Consider the following 16,129-nt stretch of genomic DNA (forward strand, 5'->3'; position numbering starts at 1 on the left):
GGATTATTTAGTGTAATAATAATGTAATAATAATAATAATAATAATATATATTTATAATAATCTTCGTAAACAATTTCTTGTGCAATTTTTTTGCATAACGTTATAATGAAATATAATAAACTTCAAGACACACAATAAATTATAATATATCTGAATATTTTTTCAAAAAATTGCCATTTTTATAATTTTAAAAATTGGAGGCTTTGACTAAATGATTTAAAAAGATAAAGGTTAATTAATATTTCCTTTTTTGTTTTTCTCAAGTAGATCTTTAACCACGATATGTTGTTTACATGACAATTTTGAATTTTCAGAAACAAAAGTTTCAAAAAAAACTTTATTTTTTAAGTATTCAATATATATGTATAATTACACTATAAAAATAATTATTAAACACAATACGAATTTTGCAAAAAATATACACATAACTATTTCTCAAAAAATTATTTTAGATAATTATATTTCAGCACTTATACACACATTTTCTTGAAATACTAAAATATAATTATTATATAATTTTTTTTTTATTTTGCATAATTACTTTAGTAGTTTTGAATTTTTTTTATTCAAAAAATGCAGATTCTACTATTAAATACAGATTTCTATTTTAGCCGTTTATATCGTAATATCATGCAGATGTAATAAACAAAACGATAAAACAAAACGCATTTGTTGAAAAGTTGAACGTTTTATTGAAGAGACCGCATTTAACAATTAATTCTCCTTCTTTCTCTTTTACACATACACACGCATACGCACGACGCACGCACGCACGCATAGACAATCAATCATACACATAATATATATAATAGTCGAAACAAGAATAAAAAATTCTTTATGTAAAATAAAAAATGTAAAATAAAATTTTTTTCATACAAAGTTGTTTTCAGGAAAATTGATTTTGAAATTACATTAGATCTACATATATACGACACTGACAATAGGAATTGGCTTCCTTGTTATTTCATTATTGATTTTTTCTTCTCTGTTTATTTTGTGTGTTAGAGTTTGTAAATATTGAGTATTATCTATTTTATCAGTTTATTATAAATTATCGTAATAGCAATTGAGAGCATACACGTATGTTACTAGCTTTAAGAGGTTGATGGCAGTAAATGTGCAAATTTCTAAATCTACTACAAAAATTGATTTTCCAATTGTGTTATTGTGAGATAGATAAATCATACGAAAATTGAAGCAAACTAAAAGTTAAAACTTTCGTCGTATAATCTAGAATTGTAGTCATCGTTAATTATGTAGCAACATTGAAGAAGTTCTTCGAAATATAAAGATCACTCTTCAAATTAGTATTTGAAATTTTAAACTTAAATGTAATATATTGACGCAAGAACCATTCGTCATATATTGTACAATAACTGCATGTTAATCGTGTATCTGTACTATATTATTCGATTACAAAGTCTTCTAGAATGCAATTATATTGTATAATAAATAATAAATAAATTTCTATCAATAACTACTTAAATATCGTGTTATAGATTACGAAAATGTTATTAAATTTTATAAATTCAAAATGGCGGATCCAATATGGCGGACGTAAAAGTGCAAAATTATTTAAAATAAAATAAAGTTTAAAGATTTACTGCAATCTTGCTTACTAAGGGTTTTCGAGGATGCTGATTATAAATGTGTTATCAGAAATATTAAATTCAAGATATCTATTGCTTATTTTCATTTTCAATACTATTGTAAAGAGTAGTTGGATGAGAGAAGACACATCAGAAATCAATGCTGTTACATAGACAGTCTCAACCCTATAAAATGCAGAGAGCTTTTCTTTCCTTTATTTTGCACTTTCATGTCCGCCAAGTTGAATCCGCAATTTTGAAAAATTTTACAACAGATTCATAATCGGTATCCTCGAAAACCTTTAGTAAGCAAGACATATTGGATCCGCCAGTTTGAATTTTTCAAAAGGCCACATAGCTTATGCCTGTAACTAACTTTGTGTGCAAGATGGTACTTCTACGTCGAATATAATTTTGGAACAGTGTGTGATCCACTTGATAAAGAATATATATATATATATATATATATATATATATATATATATATATAGTTACCTATTTAATAATTATTATTATATTTGTATTATATATATTAAATTATAATAGTGTCCATGATAACACATATATGTACATATACTCATAATACATGTACGTATATAATAAGCTTTAAAAGAAATGGTCAAATATCTCGAAAAATACACGCTTAGCAAAATAATGTTTTAAACAAATGTTTTAGATTTTTTTAATATTAGCAGATGGAAATTATTTAACTTTGGAGTGACTTTGAAGATTTACATCAAGGTCAATTTCAATATTTTAAATGGGTACGCTCATTTTTTTTATCTTATTTATTATATTTTAATAATCTTGTAGCGAACCTCGAGAACGTTCGGCAAGAACTTTGTATAACACAATAATAAAGTTTTTTTTCATTAAGTACTTTCCGAGTTATAAAGCTTGAACATTACAATACGGCATTAGCATTACCAAAGTATACCAAAATATATTGCAGATTATTTGATCAGATTTACTCTTCTTGTGTGCGTGCTGTGTATATGTGTTATACATATTTGCTTCAATTAGCCTCAATGTTATCCATCGATTAGATGTCCTGACTCAGTAATATTATTCATATTAGTAATAAAATTCTAAATGTATATAAGTATAAAATATAGACAATTAAGTGATATTGTATCTTGCAAACTTGCATAAAGAAATAGAATTTCTTGGATAATATTTTCAATTCTGACTTTACATAGCATAAATTCCTTCTGAAGGTTTGTCATTCAATTTGTTATTCAATGAAGAACATTGCAAAATAGATGTCCTTGACACGATGTAGCTATCTCTTTTTTTGTCCAACTTGACCCATTATTTCAAGTGATTCTTATTTCAGTACATTACATAATTTAATAGCGCAAACTATGTTATACCCGAACTCTACAAAATATTTCGCGTAGTTAAAATTTAATACAGCCAGTATAAATCCCGTTAGAGGCGCAACTAGTTCACATCATTTTCACCATTAGATAATTATTAGGATTTACTCGTGGAGATATATAAGGGAATTATTAAAGGAGAAACCTTCACGGTCACAGTTGATCCATTCAGCAAAGAGAAAATATTTTGTCAGAGAATTAAGATCTTATGCAAGATAAATTGTCAGTAACCTAACCAGCCAACGAGGGATTTATTGCAGTATTGTAAACAATAAAACAGCCGTACAACAAATACAGCATAACAGCATAATTAGTGTAGTAGTATAGTCAACATGGCATAATAGCTCGACACAAAGTCTACGTCACTGATCGCTACCGATGTTGACTGTCAACAGTCAACGTTACTTTCTTCCCGCTTGTTATTGCCGATGATATACTAAGAAGCTACCTTCACGAAATATTGGGCTTTACTTTTTAATTATATGTCTCTAACATATCACTTGCATATATAACTATATACATGACTATAAATAATTGAATAAACACGTAATAATTAAATAAATGTTTTAAGATTAATCATGTCTTATCACTGGTAATTTATCTTTTCTCGATAAATATGATTATATGGATATGAATGAATTGATTCTCGTCACGAAAAAAAAAAAAAAACATAAAGAAAAAAATATTGTACGATTATAAAAGCAGATTTATACCATCAAACATTAGGAATAGCTCAATTATATTCGACTACAATGATGAGAAATACTACAAAATACGCAAATCACCAAAGTCACCATACGAGTATTTCCCTTCTAGCTAGATAAATCAGAGCTATAGTTTATGTAGTTTGAAATATAGTTTTTTAAAACATTTGTTCTTTGCATTATCACGCATGAGATACAAAATACATTATAGCCTGCATTACATGTATTCTTACATGTATCAATCTAAAACATGTTAGACAAATAAACGACATTACACATTTGTCAGCATATAAGTACAAGACAATAAAAAACCTTAATAAAATTGTTAGTATTATAGGAGCAACGCATATGCTTGCTTGGAACACAAAGATCTCGGCAAAGTATTATGTGAAGCATTGTAGTTGTTCTTTTTTATCACTTTAGCACATTTGTATGCTCATCAAACAAACTTTTGAAAACACTATGGTTCATATGGTTCAAATGTATACCCATAGATAGAAGTCCAAACCGACGTGGTGATAACTCGATGTGGTGAATAGCAGCTGAAGAAAATACTGTAAAACAAGTTTTTTCATTCCAAGATTATAAAACATAAACACACAATATAGAATGGATAAAGATTTTCGGAGAAATATAAAGTACCACTGATTACATTCGTTATAATTGTCTCAATTATAACGCAACTCTTAGAAACACGAAAGTAAAAGTATTTCATCTGTATGGTATATTACATCGAAACAATGCTGAGACAAGCGGAGGCATACCATCGACACAAATTGGCATCAGACAAACTACAAAAGCTACAAAAGCAGAATTATTATTAATTGAATCTATTGCTATAAGAAGGAATGATACAATCTGATAAAATCCCATGATTATCATTGTTATATGTGAATTTAAAAAGAAAAGACGCATAAAAGTCATAGAGAAATTACATAAAGTTGCAAAATGCACAAACAGTCCGGGTTGTTATCCGAAATTATATTTTATATCAAAGACTTTGTGACGCTGCAGAAAAATATCTTTTTAATTGACAATACAAGCCTACAAATAAATTTGATAATTTAATAAAAATGTATTCACAAAACGATGATTAAAAAATGATTATTGTTGTACCTACTATTTGAACTTTTTGAGTTTCGATACATGTCATTTGGACTGGGCAATATTGCAATAGCTGCACAGATATTCCATCCAACGCTCTATTAATAAAGCAATAAAGTACTACCCAGTCTGAACTTTTGCTACGCCTACATGCAAAACATTCTAATAACTACATGAAACAGATTCATTTCAGGCAACTATTCATCTGGCTCAGACAGACAAGTATAATACTCATTCGATTTAATATGTACAGGATATGGATTAATTTAACCAAGTACTTTCGGAATCAGCCAAGGAACTTGGCTATCTCGTTTCAATATTCAGACATTACAAAAAATCATTGTTCGAGAAAGTCAATGTGATAATAAACTCTCTAAACCTAACAATAAGTACAGAGATATACAAAATCAAATGCAATTCCTATCGAAAGTTTTTGAAAATCTATGCATGGTAATCAAATATTTTAGACACATGTTTCAGAAATAGCAAATCACAATATACATGGATCATATTATATGGATCTTCTTCATAGCTTTCCTCGCATAGTATATTCCTGCAGTAGTATTATTATTTCTTCCATTCTGCCATCTGATGGCTGCGTTCGATGTTTAAATCTAATCTTCCTGTTCCAACTGTTTTCGTCATATCTATTCTTCATTTGATCTCCCCTTTACAATCTTATCTCTCATTTCGACGTTATACATGACGTTATATATGATTATTAATCCACCATTGCACAACATTAGCCGTCAATGATCATTTTGCCTCATGACAAATCGGTACAAATTCAGGCCAGTTTCTGCTCTTGCAACTTTAATACACTTTAATAAATCTAGTATCTCCTCTTCTGAACTGATTAGGATTATTAATATGTCATCTGCATATCTAAAGTTTGAAATTTTCCTTTTAACACTAAAAACCCCAGTCCACGACCGCAATTCTTTGTGAATTTTTGTATTATCCATTCTTCACGAGTGTCAAACTAAAAAACTAGAAAAGAGAAATAACATCCTTGTCTTGCTTACGTGCCCTTACATACAGAAAACTTTATTTTATTACATTGTGTTAATTTTTATGCAAGTCTAGTTTGTAGACTAAAGACTTTTAATAAGTAATATAAGATGAATTTAGATTATCATTTCACTCGAAATACAATATAGAGATAGATAGTTCCATCTTACCATGGAAGATTGTGATACATCATGTAATCTATAAGAAACAAAATAGTACTAAAATATTATATTCGAACCTAGAACCTCTCCATAAGCTGTCTAATATTTATGAATTGTTCTCTCATGCCCTTATAGAACATACTATCTTGTTTTGAAGAAATTTCAAATATAAGATATATTGCTTTAATTTTTCTATGTGATGTAAAGTATGATCTTACTGGATCTTACTAGCTTACTGTAATATTAAGAGTAGCGTATTGTAATTCTCATATCTACCTTCTTTTTTATGGATCGCAATATACATATATATTGATTTCATCTACTGACCAATCGTAAATAGATCATACTTTGTGACATATTTCGTGTAGCAACTCTATTTTTTTATACGACATCCCTATCATCTCCATTACAATACCATGAGTTCTAACGGCTTTCTGAGATTTGATCGTTTTATGGCTGCCTCAACTTTTACTTTGATGAACAGTTCCAAATCTTCAAATTTTTTTTCAATTCTATTCATTATTTTCTTTGATTACAAATTTTTGACAGTACTGACACCCGTTATCTTCGACATTGTTGTCGTGGTTAAACTTTCTTTGTCCTTTATAAACATTGATTTAGATTTAAATGATCGAATAAATTAAATGATCTCGTTGATTTTGAACAGGTTTCTGGACTCGATATTTTGCAAATGTCGCTCTAATTTGCGACAAATGTTTTTCGTGTGTTTTTATCATTCCCGATGATTGCAACATCTATTTTTCTGATATTTGTTTTATTATCTTTAAGTTTTGGCTTTGATTTACTTTACGTTACTTTTGCTTCTCGATTAACTTCTATTTATTCTGTAATTTTCGTGATTCAACGGTCTGTTTGTAATGGTTGGTTGCAGTTTCCGCAGTCTGCTTGAACTTTCCCCACAGCTCATTTACATTTGCTTGTTTGATTCCATCATGTGTGATCATGTCCAAACTTGTTTCTAGGTGAGTAGAGAATATTATATTGTCTCCTGGACGCCAACAGTTATTTATTGAAGAAAACTGCAGATGTCCTGCTTCTCAACTTTAGTAGAACATTTGCAATCAATGCGTAATGGTCATCCTCACAATCCAATCTACGTTTTTTTCTCTTTAATTGACATTCTTTATCTTGTATTAATAGATAGTCTATTTAATTGCGTAGGCTATCTATCTGATAATAAATAAATGTGAAGTCTTTTTTTGTAGTGACTGAAATTGGTATTAGCAATGAATAATTTGTTTTTAGTACCAAAATATCTATATAAAACAATCTGTCGCCTCAATTGTTCTTCAAGCCTTCAAAACTTGCCATTCCTTTCAGAACGTTGTCTTGCTCTGTGCAGCCGACTTTTACATTAAAATCTATCTTTTGCAAAACAGGTTGCGTAGAAATAAATCAGGATAATAAATAGAGATCAGGATAAAGAAATCTTTGTCCCAATTAGTTAATTAAATATTTTCAGCACTTACAGCGTTAAGATAATTACAGCCATAGAGTAGTTTACATACATTGAACATACATTAACTTTCTCGATTATCCTAGGTAATGATCCATAAAATGAATCGATGTCTTCTGAATTAACAATAATGTAGGTACACATGTTTTTGATGTTTATATGTTTACTTAATGGGGACGCACAAAGTTTGATCGATATGATTTAATTGCTAATTTCTTAGCCTAGCATTGTTTCTTTGATGTGATGTCTTCCCTTATGACAATTCCATTGATGGATTTTGCTGTTGTTTGAGAGATCATCAGATTTCCATTGGTCGTGGTAAAATGACTCACTCTCTTGAATTGTAGAGATTTCAATTAAAGGACCTCTGTTTTTTCAATTAAAATATTTAAAATTTCTATAAGTTTTCTTAGTCGGCACACAATTTTTGATATCATTATTTTTGTATATTTGTTAATATGAAGGTTTTTTAAATTAAAATACATGTTTTTTACGACTGACACGTGTACTTGGCGCCCTTTATCTTTTTTTTTTTTTAAGTAAGATTTTAGGAATTTTTACATTACAGCAAGATAATCATTAATGGAACTTTATTCTTTTGTGGAATTCTCTTAAAGATAAAATGTACTTGCGTCCGTGTTTCTGTTGAAGGTTTAGAAAAAAGTGTAGATTACAAAGTATAGATTTTTAAATATAAATAATAATGAAAAATTAAAATTAATTCCTATAATAGAAATCAAATCAGACTGCATCTTTCAGAAGCGTTCTTGCTGATTTGCACATAACATTCTCTTGTTTATGGAATAAATCATTCTTTTAAAAGCAGCAAAAATTGTATACAAGATTTGTTTACAGAATAAATCTTACAAAACAGATAGTTTCTTTAGAAGCAGCAAAAAGCATTGTTTATAAAATACTTATATTGAGTACATCAATGTAGAGTATTTATTCTTGTGCAAGATAACTCATGCAGCATTCGTTTACTAAGAATAAATTGCTCCTTTGAAAATAATATGCAGCATTCGTCTACTAAGAATAAATTGCTTTTTTGAAAATGGCAAGTATTGTACGCAAGATATGTTTATAAAAGATATGTTTATACGTATATTGTCCCTCTCGAAGTAACAAGGACTTTGCGCAGGAATTTTAACAGACTACATTTTTCTTCTTAGTCAAAGCTTCTAAAAAATAAAAAAATAAAAAAATACTGCACTAATTGATTTATTGATAATAAATAAGTATTATTTTGATATATAATATATAAGTAAGTAAAAAAGTAATTACTTGATCCAACTATTCAAAAATGTTTATATAAAAGAAAGTATAGCTTCATTTCTTTATAAGCAAATTTTCTGCAATATTTAATATAATTAAATTTTAATATAATTACAATATAATATATTAAGTTAAATATAATTATCAGGATAATATAATTGTATTATTTTGGACACTGGATATATTTATTAAAATAATTTTAAATTGTACATACATACCCACGCTTATTGCAAAATATATTTATAATATAAAATATATTAATTATTACTTTGCACATGTTTAATATTTTAATAATACATACATATATATAAATCGAATTGTAAGGTTGAAACGGTCATACTAATATAATTGTGTCGCAGTTATTCCGACTAAACAGAAATGAGGTAGGCAAAAGAACTCCTATAAGTTAGCCCTGCTACTAGCGCTTAATTAATTCTAACTTATCTTAAAATTAGGTGTTAAGTAGGTACTAAAATTCGGAATTAGATGCAAATCGTTTGGCAAAAAATTAAATTTATATTGGTTGAGACTGACTTAACATTAAGTTGACTTGTCTGTATAAAAAAAATATAAATAAAATAATTTAAAAAAAATACATAAATACTAAGTGCTAATTAGGCATCAAAGGAATTTAAAAAATATTGTCGATTAGAAAACTTGTTGATTATAATCGGAATACTATCAAAAGTATGTGATATTAACATTAAGAGATTAAATATAATGTTAATTTCATTGACGAAATTGTCTATTTTAAAGTTTGGCAAATGATATAAATATTTAAATGTGATGCAATAATGGCTAAATACGATGCTGTACAGCGCAGTATTAAAATAATATCTACTTGCCTTTTATTTGGTATTCATCTGTCCATTCGCGACGACCCCGATGTAAGAAATTTTCTGTGGAACAAGAAGCTCGTTTTATTCCAGGATGAACTAACAATGAACTATAAAATCAAGCAAAGGAAAATGTAATTAAAATCTAACGCAAAATTTTAAAAAATATAAAAGAAAAAAATCATTTCATTATTGTAATGGTGTCGCGATTAAACAGATACAGCAAATCCAGGAGTTTAATTGCCTTATAAGTATTTCCGATCATATAAATTGTTAAAGTATTGTGCAATGATGGATAATACGCACAATGATGACGCATAATATCGATAAAAATTACTGAGATAAATTTTTAAATATGTGTTCTCTTTTTACTTACATTTATCTATGTATACCTTTTATATCTTTTAATTTTAAGCAATAAATTAGCGAAAAGTTATAAGGCCAAAGATAAACAACAATTTAGTGACTTAATCTCTGCAATAACATGATAATATGTAATTAAAAGATATAATTTCTTGTTTCAGAAATTTTATAAAAACTCTTTTAATACTAACTCTTTTTTAATCATGATAAAATAATACTTCCTTTTATATTAAAGAGCATAAAAAAATAATAAAAATTATCTTTTAAAAAAAGATGAAAAACGCCAATCTTAAAAACAATTATATATATATATATATATATATATATCAAAACAATACATTCTTTAAACTGACACATGCACTTGGCGCATCATTTATTTTGAAATTATTATCTTAAAAAAGATAATTTTCTGTACATCAAAAGAAAATGAGAAAAATACGTTTACGCTACAAATTTTAAAATTTAAAGAGTTGAAGTAGAGACAAAATTTTCGAAAAATGTTATTAATTTCATGAATAAAATATAATGAATTTTATGACGCAACTATAGCTTAACAATTTAGTGGGGCATTATTGAAGTTTCCAAAAGATAATTTGACTTTATCGCTACTTTAGAAGGGAGTGACAATAAGTAAGAGCATGCAATTTAAAAATAATGATAATACAGTATACCAATTTTATACCAACATACATATGCATGTGTGACAGGTGCCAAAGTTCATTTACCGCTCGAAAGAGAGAAAATTAAAGATGATAGACATCTACGTTTCTTCGTATGTCTCTCGCTTATCTTTCTTATTGTTAGCTATATTCTTGAGCGACTTTAACTCCTTGCGAGATAAAACGGTAAAATTGTTTATTGCGCATTATGTGCTACCTGCCTAAATATTATCAATTAATGAAAAATGTTATATTTAAATAATGCGAATCAAAAAAACTATTACAGATGTACGAAAAAGGATACAACAGTCAAAAAGTTCATGTTGTCATAAAAGAAAACACAAAATGAATTAAATAACAGAAAGATATATATCTTTCTTTTATATTTCTCTCTTATTATCAGACAATTTAAATAAGTTCTCTTCTATTCAAGATAATTTATTAAACGTGAAGATAATTTTTTTTTTTTACAAAAGATTTAAATGCGCTATTAGAAATTGTCTACGAGTCTACATGATGGAACATGATATAATTATAGTATATTTATTGAATATTTAAAATTACATTTAAAACCAAACTGAATAATATATTCTTAATCTTACATTGAAAAAATCCTAATTTATGACTTTCAAACAGTGTGTTAATATGCCACAAAGATATAACCGTGTTTATCGCATTTATTTCTATGACCAAGCGTGTATGTTTGTGTATTTTTCTTTTCTTTTTTTGTTTTTATATGGTGGTATAACAATGAGTCTTCAAAAGAGAATAACAACAAGCATAGTAATAATATAATAAAGTTTTCTCTTTTAATTTTTTATTATATTATTATCTCTAATCTAATTGTGAAATTTATAATACAAAGCTCCTTATTTACGGTTTTATTATGCGGTTCTCTCCATATTCGCGGTATTTTCAGTAGGTTTATGCGATATTGTCACTTATGTGTCTTTTAAGTATGAGTGAAGAAACAAAATATTTTCAATTAAAAGTTTTTAGTTATTATTAATTCAAATTATTATTAAAATATTAATAATATCAACTGTCATTGTTTTATTATTTAAAGTGTACAGATCTTTTATATAACTATTCCAGGAATAAAAAACACAAACGTAATAAGTAATGAGATTTACTTGCATAGTGTAGCAGCAACGTGCTTTTTTCCAGGTTTGCTGACTAGATAGATAATCTTTAATTAAATCGACCGAATCATCGATCAGACTATATTTTAAAGACTGTCATATTGTGATTAGCGTATGACTGGAAAACAGCACGCCACTGCAAGTATGCAAATCTTACTAACGACAATAAAATCGTAGTTTAATATAGCGAAACGTCTGTGTTTCTTATTCCTATAATAGCTATATAAAATCTATATATTTTTTAATAATAAAACACAGTGATTAGATAAAATTAATATTTTAATAATAATTTAAATGAAAAATTACTAAACACTTTTTTGTTGGAAATACTTAATTTTTTTTTACTCATATATATACAAAGAGATATGTAAAAAAATTCAATCTGAAAATATTGAATTATATACAAATATATATGTCTGCATAGCAGAATATATTTGTTATAATAAATAAATAAATAAAATATGTAAATTTTTAATAAGACGCAGAAAGAAACACGAAAGAAAACAATAAAGAGGAACAAATTATTCTTAGTTAATGAAATATTATAGTAAAAAAATGAAATTATGTGGTAAAGTTTTTTTTTTTTTTTTTTTTTTAACTGGTAAACTTGGCTTTAAAAAGTGTTGTAAAGACAAAATATACTACGTATTTTTTAAATAAATAAATATAACATTTCGGTCGTATATAAGAATTTACTAATAAACTTTATTAAGTTATTGTTTAGCGTTTTATGTTAATTGTAATTTTATGTGATATCAAAGATTTGTTAAGAAACTGTCGACTTCATCTTCATCGACAGCTCAGTCTAAACGAAACAGAAAAAACATTGAACCCTTGAAAGATCTCGTGTGTTTTCTTCTCATAGGCCATTGGCCTCGTCAGATATTTTCTTCCCTTTCCTGTTATTATTCTGCAAATTATAATACGAATAGATTTATATTGATAAATATATCCGAGAAAGAATTACCGATTTGAAATTGCATGTAAAAAAAACGTAACGAGTCGACGTCGGCGGCTTGTTTATGTTAGATGTGTCTGTGAGTGTAAGTGGATAAATGTACGGTTGAATATATCACAGCTGTAATGTATCGCATTCCGCCATGTATCCCAATGTATCGACCGGTTAAAGCCGTTGTCACTTGTTGCCTAAACCAGCCAACCAATCTTGTCGTCGACGTTCGATCCTTTTATCAATAATGAGTTTCTTACCTATATTTTTCCATCTTTGTAAAGCTTTCCAACAAGTGTAACACAATTATTATTATATCATTTTGTATTTTTTTCAACTCCTATGCACAACAAAGACAGAATGATACACTGTGTGTCGTCTGTGTCGCTTGCTGGAAAACGCTCTCTGTTATCATTTTTTTTATTTTCCAGCTACTCCTAGACGGAAAAAATGTTCGAAAAAACAAACGTTTAGGAAGGATACTCAAACAATGTCAAATATCGATATATATCTTGCTCTCGTGTTATATATACACTTTTTTTTTATAGAGATATTCCCTTTGATATTAGCGCGCTATTATATTTATGTTTTTAAATAATAATAAAATAAATATTATATAATAAAAAGTTTATGGAGAATCTTGGAAAAATAAAACATTGATAATTAATAAAATTTTATAAATATTAATAAAGATATAGTAATAAAGAAAAATTATACGAAGAAAGGCTACGTGTGATTATCGATTTTACATATTATTAAAAAAGTTTTTATATTGCTCTAATTTATCTCAAAATTATAATATTATCTCACTTTAAACTTTAAACTCGTATAATTTGTATAATCAAAATATTGTAAAGAAGGTATGTCGGAAAAGAATTTGAACGACGAAAGAGATTTCGAATCACTGACAATTGAAAAAAAATGCATTTTTGTTTGTCACTGAATTTTACGATGCTTTTATCAGATTGACAGAATATCGTCATCTCGATGGTTGTCAATCAGCTTAGAAATTCAACGCGTCGGATGTCAAAGATAGTCTATAAAATGTTCCGAGCAATCGGAATATCGTCGGATTATATCGAGCAGAAACGATCTTCTATCGATGTACGCCTGAAGATGTTTTAATTTAATAAAAAATATTACTTATCTCGTAGTTACAAGATTAAATTTATAATTCTTATTCTCTCAGAATGCTTGAAGCAAAAGCATTAAAAAAAAATATCTTGTATTTTAATATCGAAACATTTAAATTGTGTAAGAAATAGATAATTATACAAAAAAAATTATTTTTCTACAAAAAATGATTTTTTCATTGTCTTTTGAAATTAATATGTAGTTTCAATAAATCGTTTTAGTTTTTTTAAGTTTGGATTTAGAGAGAAAGAGAGAAATATCTAGCAATAAGAGTTGATTTTTACTTTTAAAAAATTTTTACTTGTAATTTCTCAAATTTTTTAAATTATTAAAATTAAAATGATGACCAATTGCGGCGAGTTTCTTTGTTTCTCGTTGAAAAATTATATTTTTAGATGTATCTTCTTTACATCAGAGAAAACGGCACAAAGGCTGTAAACTTTATGTTTTTGCCGTGACTTTATTTTTTTCTACCACCGCAAACAACGAGAACGATAAGGATGGTGTAGCTGAATACTATGGAACAAAAGTATCGCAAGCAGTCACCATTTTCTATTATTGCACACACACACACTATACACGTCGACACAAAACAACACACCTCGTGTAAATAACATATAATAAAAATGAAAAGTTAAACTATTTGCAAAATTTTAAAAATTCTATTAAAAAAATTTAAAATGACACTTTTTTATTAATATTAAATGTAATTGTAAAATGTAATATATAGTTTTTGTATTGCATAAAATGTTATAATATTCATATGTTGTGTAAAAAATAACAATGAATTCAATAACTTATTTGATTTTAAAATAGTAAAACGAGTTAAATTGCTATTTTTTATTTATATTTTTTTTTAAATTTGTCTTCACCAAATCGATCCAAAGAGAGTTATAATGTCAATTTATTATATAAATAGAATAAAACAAGGTTTATTCTTAATTTTTTCTTCAACCTTAATTTTTTTATACATTATTATATATAGTATATTATATAGATATCTGAAAAAAAGTATATTTTTCGTTGATGTTCCGCTGTATGCATATTTTTTTTTATTCAATTATTTGTAATCAATTATGAGATATAAATTATTCTTATGTATTATTCTGAGATATAAATATATTATTATTATTAATAATTTACTTTTCCAAACTCACACAAAAACGCTACACACACACACACACACACACACACACACACACACACACACACACACATATATATATGTGTATATTTAACAATAAATTGCGTTTTCAAAAATCTACTCGGCGCCGAAGTAAAGCAGAGCAAGGAGCCAATAAGGAGCTTTCTCTTGATTGATCAATCAAACGCTATTCTATTTCGATGGATAGATTTTTGAACAAATTCTTTGTTACATATAGTAGAGCAAAGAGCCAATAAAAAATTCCAATGTCCTAACTCTTCATTGAGAAACTTTACACTGCGAGCACTGTTAGTGCAATCTTTTTTCAAAAGCTTTTAACCGTAGAGAATTTAATCGTGTTCGACAGAAAAGAATAAAAAGGAACATGTATACATATATGTAACAGAAAAGAATAGAGAGTTTCCAAAGAAACGGCGATGACGCGATAACAGGAAAATAAATAAATATTTCTAAATTAGAAAAATCTGTATATATTTTATCTGTAATCTACTTTTATAGAGCACGTACAGCAAAAATAAAAACACTTCTCTTAATTGAGGTTCAAACTATTGACTAAGCCTATTAAGCATTCGATATGTAAGTTGGCAATGCAATTTCACTCAGTAAAAGTTTAACGCTATTAAATGTTAAGTATGTTTCAGTATAAGTATAAATATAATTGATAATAATTGACATTTATAATTGAATTTAATTTAACAATAAAATATATATATGATCACAGGCCAAAAATTAGAGCCAAAGAGCAGATACTATATAAGGGTGAATGAGTATATATTCAAAATTAAGAAAAAAATCTAACCCAACAATGTCAATATTATATCGGTCGAGAGTCAAATAAAGGTAAAAAAATAAAATTAAAGATGTATGTAAATAAGTAGCAAGAAAACATCTATCTTAGAGTCACGCAAAGAGGAAAGATGTATATTTTAAACAAAGAACAAAAAATTAATTAATCATCAAGCATAAAAAATATCAAGTAGCGGTCGCAAGCTGTAAACGCTACGTTCACTCTCGCGTTGTTCTTTGCTTAAAATATATATCTTTCCTTTTTGCGTGACTTTAAGATAGTTGTTTTGCCGCTACTTATTTACATCTGTAATTTTATGCCTTTTCGATCTTTATTTACTTTAACTTGCGACCGACATGATATTAACATTGTTAGTAACGTTTCAATTATTTT

The 16,129-nt window shown here is 27.3% G+C and overlaps 1 protein-coding gene across 24 annotated transcripts in view; it reads left to right on the forward strand.

Moving 5' to 3' along the window:
• Positions 1–16,129, forward strand: part of Camkii (Calcium/calmodulin-dependent protein kinase II) — a 100,970-nt gene that overhangs the window by 3,929 nt on the left and 80,912 nt on the right. The window lies entirely within an intron of this gene.

This window comes from Anoplolepis gracilipes, chromosome 10 (genome assembly GCF_047496725.1).
Source record: "Anoplolepis gracilipes chromosome 10, ASM4749672v1, whole genome shotgun sequence".
Lineage (NCBI taxonomy): Eukaryota > Metazoa > Arthropoda > Insecta > Hymenoptera > Formicidae > Anoplolepis > Anoplolepis gracilipes.